This window comes from Dermacentor albipictus, unplaced genomic scaffold, assembly GCF_038994185.2.
Source record: "Dermacentor albipictus isolate Rhodes 1998 colony unplaced genomic scaffold, USDA_Dalb.pri_finalv2 scaffold_14, whole genome shotgun sequence".
Classification (NCBI taxonomy): Eukaryota; Metazoa; Arthropoda; class Arachnida; order Ixodida; family Ixodidae; genus Dermacentor; species Dermacentor albipictus.
This window is the reverse complement of record NW_027225568.1, coordinates 12,896,267-12,909,913: the sequence shown is the minus strand read 5'-3', so window position 1 is coordinate 12,909,913 and position 13,647 is coordinate 12,896,267. Positions and strand designations below refer to the sequence as shown.

At 47.8% G+C, this 13,647-nt stretch overlaps 1 protein-coding gene across 1 annotated transcript in view; it reads right to left on the bottom strand.

Moving 5' to 3' along the window:
* LOC135905862 (whirlin-like) overlaps positions 1-13,647 on the bottom strand; it is a 639,865-nt gene that overhangs the window by 163,968 nt on the left and 462,250 nt on the right. The gene's annotated exons all lie outside the window — the stretch shown is intronic.

Here is a 13,647-nt window from a genome sequence, read left to right as displayed (position 1 = left end):
TCGCTGTTGATAGCGCTATAGAATGTGTCCGTCATTTGGATCTACAGTGCGATCGTGAGGCAGTTTCGACAGATGTGGCACTTTTCAGGTGGTCAACGGCTGTTGCTTGGGACATTGTATGCAGCGTTTGGTCTTACCCCAGCACATCAACTGAAACCGTTATAGTTTGCATAGAAACCATAAAGTGTTAATTATTGGTTGGTGACCTCATAGTACCCGGGATTTCATTTATTAATAATACTATCGGCAAAATTTCCATTTACATTTCTCAAAGATGCCACTCCTTACTCGACTTCATCTTGCATAACTCCATGCAGCAGCTAAGCTTCACTGAGAACTGCTATGGCAACGTCTAGATCTCTGTCTTACGAATCTTGATACTGTTTACGTCACGCGTAGCAACGTTCATCTGGTTGCGTCAGATAAGTTCCACCCTCCTTTATTTGTTTAACTATGGCAACACAGAAACGCCGCATCCGTTCCGATAACAACACGAAGCGCAGCTTCATCTTTTCTCTTGGAGACTACGTTTGCGTGTGCCATTATCTTGAAAACCCTGACTAGCCATTCGTAGATGAGACAGCTGATATGGATGAACGTGTTAATTTGTTTACCAAAATCATTGAAGATGGCCATTCGCATATTCATACATATAAAACCGCTCAGAAAGTCAAAGATGCCCCAGTAATTTTCTAGAACAACAACAAAAAAAGCCAATAAAACTTAGTTTGTGCACACAGAAAAGCGGAGCAAACAGGCCCAATAAGTGAAAACTGGAATTTATGCGCTGTCGTTGCTTTGCAATTTTTTTTCTAAAATTGATCACTACAATCACTCTGAACGTGGGGAAGGTAACATGACAGGTAATTCAAAATATTTCTGGGCGCTTTCACTCTTCTAAAAAGAACGCCGAACATACATGTCTTTTTCATTAATATAGCGATGTCTCGAACGCTGCTCACGCCTTGGCAGAACATTTCTGTTCTGTGTTTTGTGTAAAAATGATCCTACCTCAAGTACCCCCTTCTTAGTCTGGTACGGTGCGTGCACTATCACTCATTGAAGACTTCGTTTTTGAGTGTTTTTAAGTGCCCTAAACCTTTCCTTTCTTGTGGTGCTGATGGTATCCTTCCCGCAGTGCTTAAGACGTGCGTAAGCATAGTTGTCCCTGTTGTCACAAGCAACTTCAACCGTTACCTAAAGTTTAGTACGCTTATAAGCGCTTGGAAGGTAGCATGGGTAATGCCCGTACATAAATCGGGTGCAAGAAGTGTAGTTACTAACTACTGGCCTACATCTCTCCCCTGCACTTCGTCAAAGGTGTTTAAATCTATATTGCATCACCTGCTTTCTGTTAGTGCTAAGAACACTTTAATAGATGAACAGCATGACTTTGTTATCAGGGCGCTCCACAACAACGAACTTGTTCACTCACATTTATGACCCATACTTTCAGTGTCGTACATAGTAGGGGACCATTAGACGCTCCTTAATTGGACGTAAGTGAACCATTTGATGTTTGCCATGAGCTCCTTATTACAAAGCTTATGCAAATAGACATACCTTCTTCAATCACCGCTCTGGTATCAAATTACCTAAGCAATAGATCGTGCGTCGTTGGTATTAATGAATAGAGTTCTATTAGCTATGAGGTCACTTGCGGAGTTCCTCAAGGATCTGTTCTTGGCGCTCTTCTCTTCCTACTCTTTATAAATTATATTTCGTTAGCAATTCGACAGGCGTAATTCCTCTTATATGCTGACCTTTTAGGCTATTTAGGACTATCAACAGTGTTCACTACTGCACTGACCTCCAAAAATTACATTTTTTTAACTCCCATACATAGTGCAAGACCAATAAGCTACCATTTTATGCTTCCAAAACTATGGTACTTATACCCAGAAAACACACCATGTGCACTTTCCCAACACCCTGCGGGATGCTCCACTGCCCAAGGTCGATGAAATGAAACATCTTAGTGTGTACTTCCACAAAACGCTAAGCTGCTCTTCGCACGCTAAATATGCGAAACAACGTGCCCTTCGCGCTCTTGGTATTATTTGCCTAATTCCCGTGGCCTACAACAGCCCATAACATGCGATAAATATAATGGCACCACAGATCTTACTCACATGCTCTGGCGTTGCTCCGCGTTACACAGCGACATGGACCACACTGAAGAGCGGTGGTACACAGCTCTACGCAGTCTCGCATTCCAAGAACAGCTATGGCCAGCCCAACGGGCTCGCGAAGCGGCCGGAAGGCTTGGCCTTTCGGTTCCGACGTGGGAGCGGCCCGCTTCAGACTAGGAAACTAGCGCGACCTAATGGACCCCAATAAAATGTTTCCATCCATCCATCCATCCATCCGTCCGTCCGTCCGTCCGTCCGTCCGTCCGTCCATCCATCCATCCATCCATCCATCCATCCATCCATCCATCCATCCATCCATCCATCCATCCATCCATCCATCCATCCATCCATCCATCCACCCACCCACTCCGCTGTAGCCTTTCTGAAACTGTATTCTACTGTGTGCCTTCCAATATTAGAACATGTCTCTGTAGTTTGAGGTGGAACATGCAAATCTAGTTCCAACCTCATTGAATGCATGCAAAATAAATTTATTTACATCTTCAAGCACAGCTTTTGCCGTGCTGGTGACCATAGTCCAGCTCTCTCATATATACCTGAACTCACACCTCTAACATCAAGACGTATTAAATCATCCATTTGGTTCCTCTACAAGGCGTTTAAGGCGTTGTTGGTTGCCCAAAGTTTCTTAAACATGCGCAACTTTCCGTGCCTCAAACGTATACCAGGCAACACTCCGCATTTTCTGCCCGGCCTTGTTGCATTCAAGACCGGCAACGGGCCGAGGCCTACTGCAATATCACAAAGCTGCAGCACGCGTAGCATAAGCTCGATACGCCTGTGACAACGTACATTCTGGCGCCCGACAACTCGGTGCGAGGGGTCATGTACAGGGCGTACAGCTACGAAACGGACCAAACTATCTACGCCGAGCTTCGCAACAGAAATCCCGACCTGACAATTGTGAACACGCGGAGAATGGGCACGACTCGCCACTTCATGATCACCTTCGCCAGAGTCAAGCTCCCGAAATTCGTACGTTACCTGGCTTTCACGTTTGAAGTTTTCCGGTTCCGAGAACGGCCGGAGGCCTGCTACAACTGTTGGAAGCTGGGGCACCGAGCTGACGTGTGCCCTCAACCCCGACCGACAGAACCTAGATGCCGGCGGTGCGGCGAAGAACACCCTTCGCCACCCAACGGAGAAAAACCAACCTGCTCTCCCTCTTGCGTAGTATGCGGCGGAGGCCACCCGACTGGCAGCAGGAGTTGCAAATATCGGTTTATCCGAAAAAAGCAGCCCGCCAAGCCAGCCAACGCTAACACCACGCCGTCGCCAAGTGGAGAAGACGGAAACGGCAAGAAGGCGTCGACGAGAACGTCCAGACCACAGGAGCGGGGTCAGGTGAGCGGCCAGAGCCGAACCGAGTCCTTTCCACCTCTTCGCGGCCGGAGCGCGAGCGTGAGGCATCGGTCGGCGTCCCGGCCACCTGGAGACCACTCGAGCTCCAAGAGCACACAAGTCGCCTGGGGAACAGCCAAGCCTCAGCCGAAGCCCCGGAAGAAGCTGCCCCAAAACCCGCAGGTAACGGAGCTGGCGGAGCAAAGGAAATTACTCCAACAACAATTAGCTGCGGCTAATGACAAAATTCGTCAATTAGAAAACGGACATACTCCTAGTAATGCCCCCAGCGCAAAAAAACGCGAGCAAGGTCGTGGCTTGGGTTAAGCGTGGAGCGGATGCAGAAAACGACACGGAGGTAGATGGTGCGCGGCGCACTAAATGGAAGGCGGAAGGCCCCGCCGCAGTACCCGTCGAGAGCGTCTCCGCGCCGCACCCCTGAATTTCAAAACTGGAACGCGTGATCGAGAGCATGGTTGCTGAGCAAGCCGCCCAAAACAAACAGCTGGTAGAGAGCGTTGCCGCTTAGCTCCACCATGACTGCAGTTATGTCCCACATTAGATTAACCGCGGCACAACCCCAATCCCAACATCAACCTCACCTTCAGCCTCAGGTGGTAACTCCGCCTGCACCAACGCCAGAACCAAACGTGCTACGCAATTCTGTAGCTCAACGCGCTTCCAGAGTGCTCATAAAAACACCTAGCATGGTTTCCCCGTGCATCGAACCGCACAAACAAACGTGATGGCCAAAGTACAAATCGTAATCTGGCAGTGGAATTGCTGGGGCTTCCGCCGTAAACGCAGGTCTCTGGAATACACGCTTCAAAATCACCAAATCAAACCTGACATAGTTGCCCTCCAGGAAACTGGGATAGCGGCAAAACTATCAGGTTTTGCGGCTTACAACGATATTACCGCTCCAGATATCTCTCCGACCACGGTGATCATGATGAACAGAAATCTGACCGCCAACCAATTAAACCTAGAATTCACGGCGGTGTCATACACCTTCGTTGAGATCCTGCCAAAACGACGATCGGACCAAACCCTCTGCATCCTGAATGTTTATAGCCCCCCTAGAGATAAAAGCCTAATAGGCAAAGCATATAAAGCTGCAAAGCATGCACAACTCTTGCTGCTGGGAGATTTTAACGCGCACCATTCGGCCTGGGGCTATCAAAAATGTCGAAAGAAGGGCACTAAACTTTGGGAGACCGCTCAAGACCTTGGTTTTACTCTTCTTGTTGACCTTGAAAGACCAACCCGCATAGGCAATAGCGTGAGTCAAAACACCTCACCTGATTTGACCTTCACCAGGAACATAGACAATGCCATCTGGGAGAATACCGAACTAAACGTTGGTAGCGACCATTACATTCTCTCCATTACGGTACCCTGCAGAGGCTACAAGCGAAATAAGCTAAAAATTATGCACACTAAATGGGACGCTTTCCGGTATGTTCGCAATGGACGCAAACCCTCAACCATTACAAACCTTGAAGAGTGGATATCCACTCTTCTCAAAGACGCAGCTAACTCGACCACGGAGGTAGACCAGTAGGAGGACAGCCCGGCTCCAGATGCTAAATTGGTCCACTTGTGGTCTGCGCAGCAGAGCTTGCAGAAGCGCTGGCTCGCGCAGAAACGCAACCATGGCCTACGCAGACGCATCGTGCAACTTGAACGGGATATCGAGAAACACTCACGACAGCTGAGTCAGGAGCACTGGCACCAGCTATGCGACCACCTTAACGGCTAGCTAGGGTGCAAAAACACCTGGTTCCTGCTTAAACACCTATTTGACCCCAGTCAGACTAAAACAGCATCACAAAAGAACCTTCAGAGGATCATACACTCTTTCCTGGGAGATAATGATGCCCATTTTGATGCTCTTAAGAACCGCTACTTTATTACAAGCACCAATATTCCTCTACCCGTAGCTTATACCGGAAAGGAAAACAGGGAACTAGACAGCGAAATTATGGAATCTGAAGTACGTGCTGTCCTAAACAATCTCGAAACTGCAGCGACGGCTGGCGAGGACCGCATCACCAATAAAATGCTACGGAACCTAGACGATCAGTCGGTTACCAAAATCACCCATCTTTTAAAACATCCAGTGGAAAGAGGGAACTATACCCACCAGCTGGAAACATGCAAACGTAATTTTCATACCCAATCCAGGCAAGAAGCTGGAGCTAGAGAATCTCCGCCCTATCTCCTTAACCTCATGCCTGGGGAAGGTTATGGAACACGTAATTCTTAACAGGCTAAACAAGTACACTGAAAGCAATGGGCTGCTGCCCCATACGTTGATAGGCTTCAGATCAAATCTGTCAACTCAAGACATTATGTGGCAAATTCAGCAAGATAGCCTACACCAGGGCCCTCTAAGAGGCACCCGTACAATTCTAGGGCTGGGCGTGAGTAAAGCGTTCGACAATGTGTCACATGCTTCAATACTCACAAATCTAGCCCAAATGAATGTCGGGAAGCGCACTTATAGCTATGTTACAAACTTTCTCAAGGATCGCACTGCAGAAATACATTTTGGGGACATTAAAAGCGGACAATTTCAATTAGGTACAAGGGGCACCCCTCAGGGTGCGGTCCTCTCCCCCTTCCTTTTCAATGTGACCATGGGAAACCTACCTCCATTACTGGAAAGAATCCCGCATATCAAACACTCCATCTATGCCGAAGATATCACCATCTGGACCAATAGCGGTTCCGATGGAGAAATAGCAGAAGCATTGTAAGCGGTCGCGGATGCCGTACAAGATTTTGTGCGACAGAATGGTCTAGCGTGCTCGCCGACAATGTAGGCGACAGCCCGCCAAATATGTGGCCTAATCAGACGAGTAGCCACATGACAACGCCGTATGAAGGAGGCTGATATCTGCCATCTGACGCAGGCTTTCCTGATCAGACGCATCGTGTATTCCTTCCCCTACCACCACCTACGCCTTTCTGACAACGAAAAGGTTAACAGCGTCATTCGCACCGCTTATAAAGCTGCCCTTGGTATCCCGAGTTATGCGAACACTGAACGATTGCTTGAGCTAGGTATATAATACCCCAGACGAACTCGTGGAGGCCCATAAAACAGCCCAACGTGAACGACTCTCCAGCACCGCAACTGGCAGGGTCATTCTAAGTAAACTCGGGCTGAATCCCGTTATGAATTCAGCAGGAAGAATAATATTACTCGGTGCAGTCAAACGCCATTTGGTTATAAAACCATTACCCAAGAACATGCTCCCTGGGAGGCACGACAAGAGGCGGTCTGCCAGAGCCAAGGTCCTTCAAGAAAGGTACAAAAGTAACCAGCGCACAGCTTATGTCGATGCAGCAAAGCAAAATCACCAAACCTACGTAGTGAGCGTCGTGACCGGAGAGGGAAGTATTCTCAACGCCACGACCATAAAAACAGCGTCCACCGTGGAAGCGAAAGAGACTGCCATTGCTTTGGCCATCGTAGGAGTTGAGGACGGACTTTGCGATGAAAAAAACTTGGGAGGGTTCATTTTACATTATTTACAGTGAGACGTCAATGAACAGTCGTACAGTCATTACGGGCCGGCAGCAACTCGGACGCTGCGGCCCGTGGCAAGAAGTTCGAGAAAGGTGAATCCGGGAATGCTCTACGAATCTCTGGCATGCTCCTCTGCAGCTGCCGGTCTGCGTCTTTTAAACCCTTCGAGGTCTGGAAGACGTGTCATGTTCGGCCAATGGGAGAGTCCACCCAGATGACGCCATTTTCGGCCAATGGTAGGCGCCCGTGCGGTGGTGTCACACCCGGCGGCTCCCTGCGGTCTTGCCTTGCTGACTTACGATGCTGACTTACGCACTGTCACAAAGGAGGACGGGGGGGGGGGGGGGGCGACGCTTGGGCCCCAAGTGTCCGAGGGTCCCCTACTCCCGGCGGTATGGCATCGCTGGCTTGCAAATGCCCTCTTCAAAGGCGGCCGGTGCGACGCTGCCAGGCCTTCCCGGTACATCACAGCCGTCTGGCTTCGGGACTCACGTTACCTGGAACAGTGCCGGACTATCCCCTCGCTTTCTGGAAGAGTCAAGCGTTGAATAGCTCCGCCGGCGGCGTACGAAGTAGGGGCCTTCAACTTGTTTGCACGTGCGCTCCTTACTTAACAGTGGCGCGATTCGATGTGGTCTCCAGACCTCGAAGTAGGCTCAGGAAACAGCCCCATAGCTAACACCGTCATGAATCCCTCTGTGCAAGCTATCATAAGCGACTCCAAAAGGGCAATCGTCCACTTTTCGAGAGGCAGCATAGGCGTCTGTGCAACGCGAGTCCTACGGGACTTTACAAAAGAAAATACTGTTGAACTCGTATGGGTCCCTGCCCTTGCGGATAATCAAGGGAATGTGAAGGCGCACTGGGTAGCCCGAGGTCTAATCAACCGGGAGGTGTGCCCCCTCAGACTCGATCCCATGGATGAGGCACCGACGACATACCACGAGATAACAAACTACTACAAGCAAAAAAGGCGAATCTACCCGTCTCCAAACGCAAGCCTCACGCGAGCGCAAGCCTCGATCCCCAGCCCCAGCCAAGTCGTTCCCCAGCCCACATTGGCTGGCCATAATTACCAACTGTCAATGGAACCTAGTATGTCAAAACTGCACAAATCAAACATTGGCTACCCAAAATCACATTTTTTGGGGGTGCGAGGGCTTACCCCCTCCCAGGTCGCTCCTGCCAGCTCCCTCAGAACAGACGTGGGAGGAGCTGCTCAGAACGCCGGATGAAAAACTACAAAAAGCCCTCGTTGCCTGGGCCGAAAGGGTCGCTCCTCGTGAGGGACCATCCTAGGACTCGGGCCTGCCAGATCATAACTGAGCAGAATCTCAATAAAGTTGTTACCACCACCCACTGTCCTAAGGCTCGACCCCAAAAAGCATGTAATAAGTATGCTCCCTGTTGTGCCATATCTCATAGTTCATTTCTTGTGCTTTCTATAAATGTAGATAATCATGTTGTATGATTAACTCCCTTTTACGCCCGCCTCCTCGTTTTCTGTTTTCCCTATTTGTTTCTCCATCTCGCATTGTTCCGCCTACCGCATATGTCTTCTTTGTGCATTTTGCCTCGGATATTACTTTATAAGTGCACCGCTACGAAGAATCCGTAGCTGTTCCTGTGCACTATAATAAACATTTGATTGATGCTTTGATTGATTGATTGAGTGATTGATTGATTGATTCATTCATTCATTCATTCATTCATTCATTCATTCAGTGGCTAGTGAGAAGAAGGCTGCTGCTATAGTAACCTGAAGTGTCCCAAGACCATGAAAGAAGGGGAGGCAGGAAAGCTTTTGGGCAAAGGGAGAGGAATAGAGAAACTCAAGATCAAATCACGGCGAACACAGGGGTTTGAGGGACGCTATGGTTGACAGCTCCGGCCTATTTCGACCACCTGAGATGCTTTAATACAGACGTATATATATATATATATATATATATATATATATATATATATATATATATATGACGGTGCGGTAGTTTGGTACACCCTATATATATATAGGGTGTACCAGCTAACTTTATCCAGACTTTAAAAATATGATATTGCCACGTAGCTGGACAGAACCAAGGCAATGTTTGCCATTGTTTGGAGATTCTCAAATATTTTTTTTCGTTCCACCTAATTAGATAATTCGTCAATTAATTGTCAACTCATCAAATGTTATAATTAGATTAAAAGTCTCGATGAGAAAATTGTAGTGTAACATGAGAACCTCCCGATACAGCTTTTTGTTGCTCAATACGTGCTACATCAAAGTGTTTTTCCGAGCGTGAAAGAAGCCCGCGAATGCACGCCAAGTGCCTCGAGCGGCCAGTCGCGCGGCAATTACATTGCCAGAAAATAAAAAAAAATGAAGAAGCCTTCTAGGCAAGCTTCTCGCGTCATAAACATAATGCAAATAAGCTGGAAAAAGAAAATCTGGTCCAGAGCAATACGAGACGATGTGCGCACTAACCGTAATCGGTTAGTCGCTCAAGAAAACTTGACTAAAAAGTACAATGTTGCGCTGTCTTCTGAAACATCGGGAGCAAGACATAACAACATACGGCGAGACAGCAGAATGCACAAGTGAAAATACCCTCATGGCAAACGCAATACTGGTTGGCCGTAGTGATCGATAAGGAGGCCAATACACCAATGGCGGAGAAACGTGTTACAAAACGAGAGTCTACTTGCTTTCAGCGTGAATGTCAAACGGCGGATTTTCGGCACCGACAACGAAGAGAGAGAGAGAAAGATGGAGAGAGAGAGAAAAGCAAAAACAGGGAGGTTAACCAGAGATTATCTCCGGTTCGCTACCCTGCACCGGGGGAGCGGGAAAGGGATACGACAGAAGCGAGAAGAATACGAAATATAAAAAAGAGCTCACGCATAACATACACATTGCAAACACCGACAAAGATCTGATTGCGCAACTTGAGCGTTCGAGATCATTTTATGAATGGACAGATGTCAATGACGATGTTCTTTGGTTCCGTTCAAAGCAATCGCGAATTCATTCGATTCGGTTCGATCTATAGCCTAAGAAGTCGCCTACATTTATATGCGTGATGGGCAACAGTGCATTAAGGTCTTTCTCTAGAATGTCGATATGCAATTTTGAGCTATTTCCATTGTGTGATAGTGAAGTTATAACCACCCGTACATCTATAGTTTTACTGTAATCTTGTGATTTACTCAAAATTTCTAATTGCATTGTTAGTATCGTACCCCTGACAATATCTACTTCTTAACTAAAGTTCATGCGAATTCGCATCACCCACGAGCTCTCTTGAAATGTGCGTCATTATGTCGTAAGTTACAAAGCCTATATAACATTTCTGGTTATTAATTATAATAATATTATTAATAGTATAATAATACTATAATATTAATTATAATATAATAATAATATCATAATAGTAATAATTATAATACTATTTAATTTTAGCATCCTTGGTATGATTGAAGTTCGAATACGTCCGATTTGTACGGATCACTCTCGTCGCAGTCGCATCGGATGCATCAAGAAACAGGCCACCCGTTTTATGCAGGATAACTGGAAGATCAGAACCGAAGATTAGGCAATATGGACACCAAAGGCGACCGCATGAAGACTAAAACAGTCGACGAAGGCACGACCACACATGTAAGGACAACTACGATAACGCCAGGACGATGATGGCACGACGACGATACGAAGACAGGATGATGACCGTGGCCCGACGAAGTGAAAAGTCCTGAACCTGGGATCGAGTTGATCTTGGGTGGGCGAATATGTAATTTCTTTATCGGCTCAGTTATGAAATCACTACATTCTCTGGCGAATCAAGAAACGTAATGAGGATACCTGTCACATGCGCCACGAAAGCTGCATGAGGTAAACATTAAGAGCTCTTGATTTAATACTTTAGTAATTTTTCAGCGTATCATTTATTCTCGATGAATTAATTTTATTGTGAATAGCACTGACGAAACACGTTACTGCATCCTCCATCTTACCATAATATATGGGTCTCACCGCCGTCCAGGGGGCAAGGACAGAATAAAATTATGGAGAGAAAATGCATGCACGAACAACAACTTATGGAGGCTAGTTCGGTTTGCTATCCTGCCTAGAGAGAGAGTGAGAAAACAGAGAGAGGGAGTGTGCTAAGGGAAGTACAAGAGAGGTATGGGGAAAGAATTTTCGGACTTCCCAAGAAACTTCAGTAGAACGTTCGTGAACACATGACCCATTGGCGCCATTCAGGAGGCACACGCTCACTGAATACAGCGTGCGCTCCTTGATTCGAATGACGCCTCCTTTTGGTCACTTCTCCTTCCTTAATGTTCTTCTTCCTAAGACGAAAAAGAAAGCTAACAATCGATGTCTTCAAATCCGTGCAATGACATTTACCACAGAGAACAGCTGAATGCGCCGGCACATATTGCATAGTATACGCTGTCATATACTTTATGAGCCTCCACCCTCTGCCTAAATTAGCGCCACCGTCTCCTGTGGACCCACTATCTTCCGTATACACAAATTCACGCATCCAGGACAAGCTTAGTTTTTTCTCAAATGCTGTATAATTTTAAAAGTGACGAGAATTTCAGTACAGATCGGGACTTTTCTAGCACCCTGCGTACTTTCCAAGCGCTGACCTAACTATCCTATATATTAGAATGTCTAAAAAAAGAAAAAAAAATAACGCAAGCCCTCGCTGCGCGCAAAGCCTCCACGTGCGCTGCAGATTTTCGCGCCTCTCAGACTTGATTCTACAAAAGCGCACTTCAAAGATCGAATGCTTAAGGAAGCGCTTGTTTTTTATCCCTCATATATTTCTACTCGCAACATATGTGACTTCAAAGTCGCAGTTCCGAATACACGTACCAATTCTTATTTCACATATCATGTCATATACCACGCGCAGGCAACGACTGTAGCCTTCTGACTCCTTCCAGTACTGAATTCACAGATGGTGCCGCGTCTGAAATGCTTTATAAAACACCCGTTTATCTCTCTCTCCGTGTAACGGCCTGCGGCCTTCAGGGCATCTATCAAGCACACAGTAGGAAATTCAGTCGCAAAAGTACGAAACACAAGAAGTACATGGTTCGTTCGTGTTTAAAAACCACTACAGGCTTCCAGGATGTGATTTGGGTCTCTCGTATGAGGCGGGTTTTATGCCACGCTTCAGAAAACCTCAAGCAGAGCGCAAATGCGTTTCGTTGCAAATATGTACCCGTCTTCAGGCGTTCTGCCGTGGGCATCGTGCCAGTCGCGGGTACGCCGGCGTGCGCGCACGTTTCTATTTCGACCGTCAAAACAACGGCAACGCCACCGGGTGAAACCTCCTCAATCAATATTACCGAGCCTTCGCGAACCACGCGTGTAGCTTGTGCCTCCCTTGCAAGAAAGGCCGCGAAACTTGCCAACTGCGTGTTCCCGGGACGGCTTTTCTTTCAAAACATTTCTCTCCGGTGAGCCTTTCGGCTTCCTTCCCTTCCGGTAGACTACACATACCGCCAGTTCTGTTTTGCCGAACCGCGACCCATCTCTGCCCACGTATGCGCCAGTCGACGCGTTATAGCCCGTTCGGAGTACTCGGCGTCAACATTACGGCACAGGTGGATAAGGGGCCCGCCGCCGCAAAGGGAACTGTGCCAAGGGGTCAAATGCATGATCGCGCAATCACGAGGCTGCCATAAATCAAGCGAGGCGGCCGTGTAGTGCGGACGAAAAATGAGCGAAGCCTCGGCTGCGCGGTCTTCGTCTCGCCATAGACCGAGGCGGCCCGGCGACGGAGATTTTGATGGCCGCTATGAGCGGCGCGTTGTGACGGCGGGGATATATTTCTTCCTTTGCGGCGTGAGAGGCAACCATACGGCCGCAGCCAAGAGGCGTCTAGGTGCGGGCGAGAGGGCGACATTTTTGTGGCCTCTACAAATCACGAGCTCTCTCGAGCTTAGCAGTCTTCGCAGAAGGAAGCAGCATGGCTCGCAACGGCGTTCAACGGCATAGGACTAATTGGCGACAATGTAAAAGCCTCTGTTCATACGAGAAACTTGAGGATTTGCCGCTTTTTGCCGTGACGAACACAAGGATGCTATGAAGTTCGCGACTGCGCTTTTGGAACGGTAAAGCAACGCGAGAAATGTGGACAGAAAAGAGGGGGGGGGGGGGAACGTGTGGACACCAAACTGTACGCACTAATGTCAAGCCAACAATGGTCCAAGCAAAAAAAAATTATGGGGTTTTACGTGCCAAAACCACTTTCTGATTATGAGGCACGCCGTGGTGGAGGACTCCAGAAATTTTGACCACCTGGGGTTCTTTACCGGGCACCTAAATCTAAGTACACGGGTGTTTTCGCATTTCGCCCCCATCGAAATGCGGCCGCCGTGGCCGGATTTCGATCCCGCGACCTCGTGCTCAGCAGCCTAGCACCAGATATCCACTGAGCAACCACGGCGGGTGATAGTCCAAGCAATCATCGGAGTTTATCGCAGTTAGTATATAGCCCTCGCGTTGCGTCTCATCGCTTGCCTATATTCAAGCTTACGGTTGTATCAAAGTTCAACCATGCCGTTGAACGAGCTGTCTGCTTTCTCTCAACAGTGGTCCTTATAACGCAT